Source organism: Protopterus annectens, chromosome 11.part0 (assembly GCF_019279795.1).
Source record: "Protopterus annectens isolate FY-2018-M chromosome 11.part0, PAN1.0, whole genome shotgun sequence".
NCBI lineage: Eukaryota > Metazoa > Chordata > Ceratodontiformes > Protopteridae > Protopterus > Protopterus annectens.
Genome location: NC_056745.1, coordinates 194,788,213 through 194,801,223, shown reverse-complemented (window position 1 = coordinate 194,801,223; position 13,011 = coordinate 194,788,213). Strand labels below are relative to the sequence as shown.

Below are 13,011 nucleotides of genomic sequence, written 5' to 3'. Positions count from 1 at the left end.
TTTGTTCATGTGTGCATGTGTTCATGTGTGCACGTGTTCATGTGTCCATGTGTTCATGTGTGCATGTGTCCATGTGTCCATGTGTGCATGTGTCCATGTGTGCATGTGTGCATGTGTTCATGTGTTCATGTGAGCATGTGTGCATGTGTGCATGTGTGCACGTGTTCACATGTGCATGTGTGCATTTGTTCATGTGTTCTGACATCATGTACAGGTCGTAAGGTGTGTTTCCTGTCTTCCTCTCACAGGTGCTGAGGTTGGGCTGGTTCACTGCCACAGGGAACCTGATGTCACTGACTCAAATAGTGATAATGAGGATAGATGTGTTGAGGCACAGGCATGTTTGCCAGGGTCTGTCGTTGAGTCACCAGTCGACATTACACAGCTGTCCACCCCATCCATGCACACAGTCATACTGCCAATACATCCCTCATAACCAGTTCCCTTAGCTGAGTGGCAGTCTACAGTCGGCAATGGCCAGGACAGGGTGGTACCTATGGCACATGCATCCAGACACAGCAGCCATACCCAGAGGTCTGGAATGGTACCACATAGGCAGATGTCCAGGGGTTCTCATCAGAGCACTGCTGGTCATCATGCCCCTGGCAGATGTGCCACAGGTCTTACAACCTCACGCATGTTCCAGGCTGTCATGGAGGCACAGGCATGTATGGAATGGTACACCAGACAGAGAGTAAGGGCACAAAGGGCACATAATGCCACTTTAAATGACAGTATCCATGATCTAGCAAGTGCCATCCATAATTACACTGAGGTCATGGATAGACATTGGGGTGAGACATTAGATGTCCTCTGCAATGTCATGTCCATGTGTCAGGACAGTGCAGGATGGGTGAGATGTTGACGTGGACGTATGCCAGCAAGTTCAGCAGCTGGCAGTCGCCGCGGAAGTCCCTCATGTCACAGCTGGTCCCGTAGTGCCAGTACCAGCCCCAGCAATGTTGGGGGTGGGCTGTCCATAGACAATTCTAGGAGACCATGTGCACGTGGCTCTGGACAGTCCCAGCAGTGACCTGGGTCTAGTGTACATATGTCTACCTCTGAGGATAGTACTCAGTCTGGCTCAGTACCTGATACTGTCAGTAGCACCCCTGCCAGGCACAGGTACCGTATCCGTGGCCGGAGATGGTGATCTGTAAAGCCTGGCAGGTACAGTCTGTGGCTGTCCCACAACTCCCCATATATGGCAGCCACATGGTGGAACTGTGTGCATGCAGACACACACACACATAAACCAGACACCTAGGGCTAACACATACCCGCACACATTACATCAACATTGGCCCATACCAGTACTCTTGGCCCTCTCACACAGACACACAGACACACAGACACACAGACACACACACACACACACACACACACACACACACACACACACACACACACACACACATACATGTCGATTGTATGGCTCAATGTAGGCCTCTGGCAAACCAACAACACACCCTGTGCATATGATGAACCTGTGCCACCTCCTGTCATCTGTAACATTGATGCAGGAACAGGCTAACATGGTGCTGATGCACAGGGTGACTTTATGGCAGTATAGCAATGTTAGCATGTTGTCAGCAGTAAAGTGTAATGTTATCCTTGAAGGTGTAGCTGAGCAGGCATGATGCATTAAAGCTATGATTGTCAATGTAGTATTGTTTACACCAGTGTTAATCCAAATAGTGTTTTGTCCTCCCACGCACCACTTGGCTGATGTGTGTAGTATTGGCAGCATGTGTTAGAGAGTGGACAGTATGTGTGGGATGTGTGTAGCACAGGTTTGCAGGTGTACATTTGTGAACATGGTGGAGGTGCACTGTCTGCATGTACATGCATAGTGGACACATGGGCAGGGTGATATGCCCTGTATTACAGAGTGTTAACACTCCATAGTCTCTATTGGTGGCCAGTATGCATTGTACTACACACATTTTGGAACTTGGGTACACATGTGTGTATGACATGGTTTGACACTGTGCTGTGGGTGATACTGTTACTATCTGTCATTGGTTTGCATTCTGGTAGTATACATAACCTCTACAGCCTGACCATAAACAATCATTAGATGATGTCTTGACAACTGACATACAGATGTAGGACACACAGTAACATTTGTACCCTTCAGGAACTATACTATGCCAGTAACCAGTGGTGTTCACTTGCACCCATTCCTGGGACCACTTCTGATTGCCATATAGCTCACTTAGGTACAAGAAAACACAGTAGGGATATGTCCGTCCACATCTGGGAATGCATACTGTGGCCTATAATTCATTCTCTAGATGACACACACATCCTTCACAAGGGTATCATACGGCCAGATACCTGTTGTCAAACCCATGCTGTAAAACTATAAGCCAACTAAAGCATGGTCATCCACCTTTACAAAACATAGTATCCCCACAGTACCACATAGGTAGCCCCCAACATGTTGACAGGTACCGATGTGTACATACAGCCAAGTGTTACATCATCTCTCCTTTGGTAATCACATTTCCAAAGATATTTTGAAATCCTTCGGTGAATCACATAAGCAATAAGGGGTCTGCATGCATATCCACAAAGGTTGTTATACACCTATAATGAATAGCCATCATTGACAGACTTTGCTGCATTTTAACTGGTCTGAAATATACCTCAGGTGTAAACCCTCACTCACACTATTCAATAGAAACTGTAATGAGTGAGTGTGACACGGATGACCTAAGCCAGGGATCACTGCAGTGGCTGGGATTGTCACAAGCATACAGATGTGACCTAAGGTCTGGAAAGTGGCAGCACACTCTGGCAAAGATAACAGATGTGTTCATGGAGAAAGCAGGGTTCCCACCTCTAAAATAATTGAGGTCACATGTATGTATATGTATTTGCCACACAGCTACCTGACGTGCAATGCACATACTGTTGTCATTGTGATATGTCATACAGTAGTAAAAGCAAAACCCACAACACAGTGACCAACTGTGTCAGACACATAGAGCACACATATACTCACCAACTGCAGGATTCAAACCCCTACCTAATTACTTTATGATACTAGAGCAGTACACATTTACACAATGCACTATATACATTACTGGGAGTTCTCCTTTCCACAGATATATTTGTAGGATGGTGACATCATCAGACTTGACAAAGATAAGTATACCACTTTTAAGGTGTTGTAGTTGTCTACAAAAAGGTTGTTCCTCTACAAGGAGATACACACGCACACACACACACACTGTCATACCGTTGCCAAGTGCAGGATTCAAACCCCTACTTAACTAACTCATGATACTACAGCAGTATGCATTTACACGACGCGCTATACACATTACTGGGAGTTCTCTTTTCCACAGGTATATTTGTAGGATGGCGACATCATCAGACTTGACAAAGATAAGTATACCACTTTTAAGGTGTTGTAGTTGTCTCCAAAAAGGTTGCTCTCTACAAGGAGATACACACACACTGTCATACAGTCGCCAAGTGCAGGATTTAAACCCCTACCTAACTAACTCATGATACTAGAGCAGTATGCATTTACACAATGCACTATACACATTACTTGGAGCTCTCCTTTCCACAGGTATATTTGTAGGATGGTGACATCATCAGACTTGACAACGATAAGTATACCACATTTAAGGTGTTGTAGTTGTCTCCAAAAAGGTTGCTCCTCTACAAGGAGATACACATGCACAGTTGTCAAGTGTAGGATTCAAACCCCTACCTAATTACCTCATGATACTAGAACAGTATGCATTTACACAAAGCGCTATACACATTACTGGGGGTTATTCTTTCCACAGGTATATTTGTAGGATGGTGGCATCATCAGACTTGGCAAAGATAAGTATACCACTTTTAAGGTGTTTTAGTTGTCTCCAAAAAGGTTGTTCCTCTACAAGGAGATACACACACACACACACACACACACACACACACACACACACACACACACACACACACACACACACACACACACACACACACACACACACACACACACACACACACACACACTCTCATACAGTTGTCAAGTGCAGAATTCAAACCCCTACCTAACTACTTAATGATACTAGGGCAGTACGCATTTACACAATGCGCTATACACATTACTGGGAGCTCTCCTTTCCACAGGTAGATTTGTAGGATGGTGACATCATCAGACTAGACAAAGTGGGTTGCATTAGTTGAAATTAGGTGGGCTGCATAGAAGGAATTTGTAGACACTTTGGCAATGTGATCATCAAAGGAGAGTTTACTGTCTACCTGGGTCCCCAGGGCCATAATTACATTCTCCGTACATACTGGATTCCCATCTATGTGGTAATTTGTGTGCACTTTGTTTTATCCAAAGGGGATGACTATGTATTCTTTGGCATTCTGCTTGAGGGCATTGTTTTGACACCAGGTATCTGTCTCTGTAAAACCCTTCTGTAGGATGTCTTTGTCAGCTGTGGAGTCGATTATGGACCACAGTTATCAGTCATCTGCAAACTTGTTCAGCCATACTCTTCCCATGCTTGCCTGTACGGCTGAGCAGTACCTACTGAACACGTGGGGTCCCAGGACCAATACCTGTGGGATGCCATTTGTGACTGGTTTAGAGTTGGACATGGCACCTGCAACTCTGAACATGTGTCTTTGATCTGTGAGCCAGTTGGACACCCATCCTGTGACATAGCTGTTAATGTTTAAGCTGGTAAGCTTGCCCATGATGCCAGAGTGGGGAGTGGTGTCGAAAGGCCTTAGTGAGGTCCAGGTGGGCTGTGTGGACTACATCTCCATCTATGTCCTTGGTAACTGTTTCAAATAAGTCAACTAGGTTTAGGAGACAGGATCTACCTATAACAAAGCCAAGTTGGGTAGAGTCCAATGTCTGGAGGTCCCCATTGTCTCTGTTTATGGGTTCCATGATAATTTGCTCCATAGCTTTGCAGACCAGGCTAAGTAGGCCTATAGGGCAATGGTTTCCTGGTTCTGTTGTGGCACCCACTTTGTGGAGCTGGATGACTGTTGCTGTATGCCATTCCTTGGGTACATAGCCTGTGGTAAGGTTGAGTCTGGACAGTGAATGTAGGTGAGGGTGTAGTTTCTTTTGGGGCTGGTGTAAATCGCAGCCTGGGACACCATCCAGTCCCATTGATGCTGTGTTCTTAGGTTTGGTGAGGGCTATTTTTACCTGCATGTCCATGAAGTCTGGTGCTCTGCATTCTTCTGGGATGGACACAGGCCCTTTTGGGGGTGATGTGGGGAGGAGTTTGCACCGAACTTGTCCCCCAGGACGTGGATAATGTAACTTGGTTCAGTGTATCTTTTTTCCATTTTGCAGTAGCTGACAGCATTTTTGAGAGTTGCCACCTAAATGTTTGGTATAGCTAATAAAGGCTTTGTGGCTGTTATTCTTGCATTCCTTGGCAATTTGTCTTTAGAAACTGGCCTTGGATTATTTGATGAGCGATCATTGTTTCTTCCTAATAATGATCAGTGATGCCTTTCCTTATGTGAAGTTTGCTCTATCATGTGTTCATTCCCTTCTTCTGTTGTATAGCTTATTTATGTGTGACAACCACCAGATTGGTTTCCTATTTTTGGAGGAGTGCATCATGGTTTTATTTGGCATGTCTCGATCCATGCATCCCAGTAGATGCTCATAGAATGCACTTGTAAATGATTCTGCAGATTGTATAGCATTATCCTATAGCAAAGGTGCTTTTGAACTTCCCACTTTGGTCTTGAGAAGCGTGCTGTTTGCTTTAGAAACTTTCTTCACAGTGGTTTCCTTGACTGTGGGGGGTGTGATGTGGATGTCCAGTGTGATTACTTTATGATCTGATATTACCAGCGAGGGGTTTATCTCTGTTGTGGAACACTGGTACCCCATGTTGGCGATGATCAGGTCCAGTATGTTGTCACTTCTAGTGAGCATGGTAACCAGCTGTTTCAGAGCATTTGACTTTTTAAACTCTGGGAAGCATTAGGCAAAGGATGTTGTACACAAGTAATTCTCCCAGTCAGTGTTTTGGTAGTTGTACTCTCCTCATATAATGGTGTTTGGTATGACCTTTATATTTTCCACTGTTCTCAGGAATACTGGCTGAGGTTCCTGAGACAAGGTAGGTGATCTGTAGCAGGCTACAATCTGATAAGCAGCTTTGCCCAATGTTAGTTGCACTTGCATGGTCTCCAAGGCCTCATGCTGTGCCACTAACCTGACGGTGTAGGTATCCATAAGGTAAATGGATACACCACTTCCTTTTGTATTTCACTCTGGGTTTTGGGGCCGAAGATCCGAGGGATTGTGAGTGTTTTACATGGAGCATGTCCAACAGCTCTGTGTTTGACATAGCTTTGTATGTTAGGCAGAGATCACCTCTGAGTAGGCGATATGCGAGAGAGTACAGCTGGAGCATTTTGAGACGGTCTGTGTATGGCATGTATTTCAGGCCGCTAATGCTATTTGTGAGGTATTTATGCAGCCTTTCCAGTTGTTGTTGATGTCTTGTGAGGTACATAGCAAAAGGGGCATTGTACTCTATTATGGATCTAGTGAGTGATGAGTAGAGGGGAACAATGTCCTCTTCTATCCTGCATGAGACACCATTTGTGATGAGGTATGCCACATAAAAGGATTTCTGGACTACTGCGGGGATGTGATTATCACAGGTGTGTCCACTGTCTACCTGTGACCCAAGGTCTCTTATTACACTTTCGGTGTTAAGAATACTACCGCCTATGTTTTAGTTCATGGCTACAGAGTTTTTACCAAAGGGGATGACAATGCACTTTTTGGCATTGAGCTTGAGGCCATGGCTTTGACACCAGGCATCTGTCAAAGTGAGGCCCTTTTGTAGGATGTCCACATCTTCAGTAGTTTTGATTATGGCTCCTAGTTTGCAGTCATCTGGAAACTTCATTAGCCATAGACCTTCCATGTTAAAGTTTACTTCAGGGAAGTAGATTCCAGACAGGACAGGACCCAGGACTGAACCCTGTGATACTGCACTTGTCTCTGGTCTAATGTCGTACTTGGTGTCTGCTACTTTCACAGTGTGCATTCTGTCAGTTAGCCAGTTGGCATCCCATCTTGTGACATAGCGATTTATACCTAGTTTAGTGGGTTTATCTATAATTCCAGAGTGGGGGATAGTGTTGAAAGCCGTGGCAAGATCTACATAGGCTGTGTGAACCACCTTACCCTTGTCTATAGTTCTGGTGACTGCTTCAATGACGTCTATCAGGTTTAGGAGATATGATCTGCCTTTTACAAACCCAACATGGTTGTGGTCCAGTGTTTGGAGATTACCAATGTCTTTTTTTATAAGTTATATGATGATACATTCCATAGCCTTGCAGAGTAGGCTCATCAGGCTAATGGGCCGCTAGATCCTGGGGTCCATGGTGTCTCCCCTCTTGTGTAGTGGGATAACTGTCAATGTGCGCCATTCAGCAGCCACAAAGCCTGAGGTGAGGCTATGACTGAACATGGTACATAGGTGTGGTGCCTGTTCATTCTGTAGTTTGTGTAGACCACAGCCTGGGATGTTATCTGGTCCCATGGATGCTGTGTTCCTGGGTTTGGAGAGTGTTTTTTACCTATGCAGCCATGATGACAGCATCTGTGCAGTCTTCCGTTATAGAGATGTGCTCTTTCATGGGTGAGGGGGGTAAAGTTAGCACTGATCCTATCTGCCAGGATGTTGGCACTATCAGTTGGGTCTGTATATTTAGTGGCATTGTGCTGTAACTCAGAGCAGATCTGAGTGTTGCCATTGTGATTCTTGACATAGCTATAGAATGCTTTGTGGTAGTCTTTAGAATCAGTGGCGATTTTGTTTTCATAACTAGCTTTGGAGGCTTTTATCATGGATCCCAGCTTCTTATTGATGTGGACCATGGAGCTCCTCCCCTCATGAGATTTTACCCAGTTTTGCAACAGTATTTTCCTTCTGTTGTGCAGTTTGTTTATGGCAGGGGAACACCAGATTGGCTTCCTTTTCTTGGAGGTTAGCGTCATGGTTCTGTTTAGGATAGCACAATGCATGCAGTCATGTAAGTGCTTATGAAGTGCAATTGTGAAGGATTCAGTAGTCGTAACTGTATTGTCCATCTGCATGTGTGTCCTGCAGTTCAGCACTTCTGTCTTAAGAAGCATGACGTTGGCTTTGGAGAAATTTTTTAACATGGTTTCCTTAATGGGGGTGTGGGTCCAGAATGTGGATATGTAGGGTGATTAGCTTATGGTCAGATGGGACCAATGAGGCGCTGATGTCAGGTGTGGAACACCAGTCATGCAGGACAAACCAAACCCTGTAACCAACACAAATAACCACAAAGTGAGCTAAATGCTACTCATTGCCAGAAGTCTCAGCCTCCAGATGCACACACAGGAAGCACTTCTCATTATGGAGAATATTGATATCTGTGCAGTATCGGTAACCTAGTTCAAGGCTCCATACAGCACACCAGCACTACCAGGATACTACTCATTCCATACCTTCAGCATCAGAGCCTGAATAATAGCACATAGGGTGAGGATGTATCCATATTCATCAAGGATACCTACACCTCTCTCTACATGCTCTCTACAGGATATGTACCCATAGAATGTTGCACAGCAACGTTCTTCACACTCCACAGGGGTGGGGCCACAAAAACCCCTTGGCATTCATTCTCTATGAGCCTGACAAGTGTGTTCTGCAAGGCAATGGAGCCAGTCATAATGGAAGTCAACAATACAGAGATTGGGAGCCTTCACACAGTTGAGCACATGCGGTTTGGCTTGGTCAAATGCAGACCATGCCTCCTGAACTTGGAGGATTTCTTTGACAGTTACCCAGGCTATGGATGATTAAAATTGATCCACACAGCCTACCTATGCCTCGCTAAGGCCTTTGACACCATTCCCCAGTCAGGTATCAAAGATGAACTCAACAACCTGGCCATGAATCCATACATCACAAGATGGATTGCAAACTGGCTCACAGATAGATCCCACACATTACGAGTTTCTGGCTACATGTCAGACTCTACACCGGTAATGACTGGTGTCCCCCAGGGTTCAGTCCTGGGGGTCCCTCCTGTTTGGTATAGACTTCTCAAATGTACATGCCAACACAGGAGAGTTGTGGTTGACTAAGTTTCCTGGGAACTGTAAAGTGTTTGCCATAATAGATACCCCAGAAGACAGACATATTCTCCAGAAGGGACTCTATGAGACAGATGTGTGGTGTCAGAATCATGGCCTCAAGCTCACTGTGGAGGAATGCATAGTGATCCTCTTTGTTGAAAACAAAATACCCACAAACTACCACATGGGTGTTACCCCCTTAAAAAATGACAAGGTGATAAGGGATCTGGGGACACAAATAGATAGTCATCTTTCCTTTGACAACCATGTTGCCAAAGTGATTGGGAGATCCTATGTGGCCCACCTAATCAACAAAGGGTTTGCATCAGGATCCAAAGAGGTAGTGTTGGCACTCTACTCTTACATCATCAGACCCATCATTGAGTACAGTGCACCATTATGGATGTACTCAACTTAGCATATCTAGCAGCTGTAGAGACCATATAGGTACCTCACCAAGAGGATTACTGGCCTCAAACAGTTGTGTCATGCAACACAACTGGTAAAACTAAATCTGTTCTTCATTGTGTACCGCCTACTCAAAGGCACACTCTGCCTAACATACAGAGCCATGTCCAACACATAACTGTTGAACATGCTCCATCTACACATAACAACATTGAGTCGCCCTATACATTCCAGGGATATGAACCTCATCATTAGAATGAATACAACATGCAGGTGGGATAGAGTACCATCCCAGACACTTGCCTTACTGTGGAACAGAGTCCCAATGTGCATCAGACAGAACCCCTCGCTGGCACTCTTCAATTGGAACCTTGATGAGTGGATGGGAAACAGACAGTTCATGCCAGGTATCACATCAGCAGCCCCACTAGAAAGGGGCTTAGGGTACTAACTATTAGAACTAGGCCTTGGGAGACTACCCAATGGTGTGGTGAAAGCTGCACAACTTGCGTAGGCTGATATATGCCTTCATGGAGATAGTCTACTACATACCTATGGACCTACGTGACAGGTACATGTCTACAGATAGTAGATGTGTACTTCATTGTACAGTCATGTTGTACAGCAGACACATGGACCACATACGCTGTAATGTTTACAGATACTGTGGCTATGTACAGTGGGAGAGATGTGCACCTCATGTCTTTCGTGCCATTGGGATGTGTGCTGGGTGGGACAGTCCTGGATGGCTCCCTGTCATGGTCACCCTCTTACACACATCTCTGCCCATCCATCTTTGGCTTATTATACTGTGTTCCCCCTACATATATATATATATATATAGGTACATAGGTAGGTGATAGGCTATCTGCCTGAAAGTATATATTAGTATGGCCAGAGTGTGCAGATATCACCACCCATGGAGTTAGTTCCCTAGGCCTCTGTGTAGTAGAGCTGATGAAGTGATCCATGGTGTGACAGTTCAGTTTCCCATACACTCATCAAGACTCCTCTGGAAGAGTGTCAGTGAGGGTCTTGGCTTAATGTCGGTTGGGAGCCGGTTCCACAGCGAGGGAAGTCTGTGAGTTAGTCATGTATCCCTCCAACATGTTCTATTTAATGTTGTGATGATGATATCCCTAGAGCATGTGGTACAGTGAGCTTGGGTTTACTTCAGATAGCGCATGTATATTAGTTCTGCATTGGACATGGACCTGTCTGTTGGGCAGAGATCTCCGGAGTAGACAGTATGCAACAGAGTACAGATTGAGTTAACTTCAGTCTGGTTGCATGGAGCAACTGTTTGAGGCCAGTAATCCTCTTGTTGAGGTACTTCAGTGGTCTTTCCAGCTGCTGAAGGTGCCTAGTCAGATTCATCGCAAGTGTGTTGTGGTACTCTCTGACGGGTCTGATGACTGATGAGTAGAGGGAACCTCCTTTGACTTACATGCAAAGTCCTTGACAGTTTGTGGGAACACATAGCATGATTTTCTAACCACTTTGTGAATATGTTTCTGGAAGTAGAGATGACTATCCACATGTGTCCATAGATCCCTTATTATCACCTCCATATTTAGGGTGTTGGCACCTATGTGGTATTTGTATGACTGTAGCTCGAGGGCATAATTTTTACACCACATATGTCTGACTGAGACCCTTTTTAAGGATGTCTCTGTTGTCCCACACATCGATTATGACAACTTTTTTGCAGTCATCCATAAACTTTGCTAAACATAGCCCTCGTGTGTTTAACTATATTTCTGAAAAGTATACACCAGACAGGAGGGGTCCCAGGACTGAACCATGGGTGACAGTGGTTGTTACCAGCTTGAACAGGAGACCACAATTCTTACCTTGTGTGAGCTATCTGTGCCCCAGTTGGCAGTCCATCAGATGACATACATATTTATGCACTGGTTGTTGATTTTGTGGATATGACATGTGTCTGGGATGTTGGAAGAGGGCTTTCCAAGGTCTATGTGGGACATGTGTAGCTCATTTCATTGATGTATGTCCTGGGTAACTGCCTTGAAAACAGTCTAGCAGGTTTGGGAACCATGATCTGCCCCTGACCAAACCGAAATTGGTAGGGTTGGGTGTTTGTAGGCTCACAATAGCTCTGTTTATGAGTTCCATCATGATGGACTCCATGGCCTTGCAGATCAGACTTATAAGACAATAGTTCATGGGGGGGTGTGGCTAGGATGTAGACAGCATCTTTTCCCAGCTCTGCACTCAAAAGATATTTCTGACAGGAATTTTTAAAAACTAGATATTGTAGACAAACCTATTTTGTTGAATTACTTCTACTAATATCACTAGAAGTCTACAGTGCAAAAAATTTGGCTTTAAACATTATTTTTCCTGTCAAAAACAAGAAGGAAGGTATCTGAATCTACTGAAAATGAGCTTTTCTAAGCATACCACACAGGACCAGATGATGAAAAAGGAGATACAGTCTTTATTAAATGCTATACAAGACATGTCAGTGAAATTTGACAAAATAAATACCAAACTGGACACTTTTGAGGAGAGATCTACAAAACAAATACAGCAACTACAAGAAATAATGACGCAACAGAAGTCTCAAATAGCTGACATAGAGAGATCCTTAAATGATACTGAGGGCAGACTCTCAGGACAAGATCTTCAGCTACATTTTTTATCACAACAAAATGCTTCATTACAAAATAAAATAGAGGATCTAGAGAATAGGTCCAGACGAAATGACCTTCGCATCTATGGGCTACCAGAGAAAACAGAGGGAGATAACATGGTGACTTTCCTTACTACCTGGTTACCAGAACTTTTAAAATTGCCTGAAGCTCTTTCCTATGGAATTGAAAGAGCCCACAGATCCTTAAGAGCTGCTTCATCAACCATCAAATCAAAAAATCACCCGAGATCAATAATGGTAACGTTTTTTTCATCACAGGACAAGGAACTTATTTTAAAAACAGCATGGTCAACTTCTCCAGTTAAATCCAAAGACAACATAATCAGATTTGATAATGATTATTCTGCTGGAGTTATAACTGCAAGAAAAGAATGTCTCCCTCTGATAAAGGAATTGAAAAAAAGGCAACTTAAAGTCCACTTTCTGTTCCCTGCAAGAATAAAAATATTTTTTACTGAAGGTCCTAAAACTTTTGACACTCTGCAAGCAACAGTTTCTTATCTTTCAGATAATAAAACCTTGGATAATGTGGAAGAAATTGATTTCTCCCAATTTGGGGTTAAGCGTCACTTAGAAAAAAATGAATGGAGCACTGCTGACAAGAAGAAGAAGAAACGATAAAAGACATATGAAAAACACAAACATTATTGTCTTCTGTTTGCTCTGTAAGGCAAAAAAGTTCTTTGAAAGCATTCATGCTTTACACGTGTCAGTCTTTGAAGCAATACAAATACAAGATAAGCAGGACATTTTATAACGAAAGCAAACAACCCTAAAGAAAGCAAGGTAACAT

General features: G+C 44.0%; 1 protein-coding gene across 3 annotated transcripts in view; it reads left to right on the top strand.

The window, feature by feature from the left end:
- Positions 1-13,011, top strand: part of IQSEC3 (IQ motif and Sec7 domain ArfGEF 3) — a 3,183,686-nt gene that overhangs the window by 2,494,707 nt on the left and 675,968 nt on the right. The gene's annotated exons all lie outside the window — the stretch shown is intronic.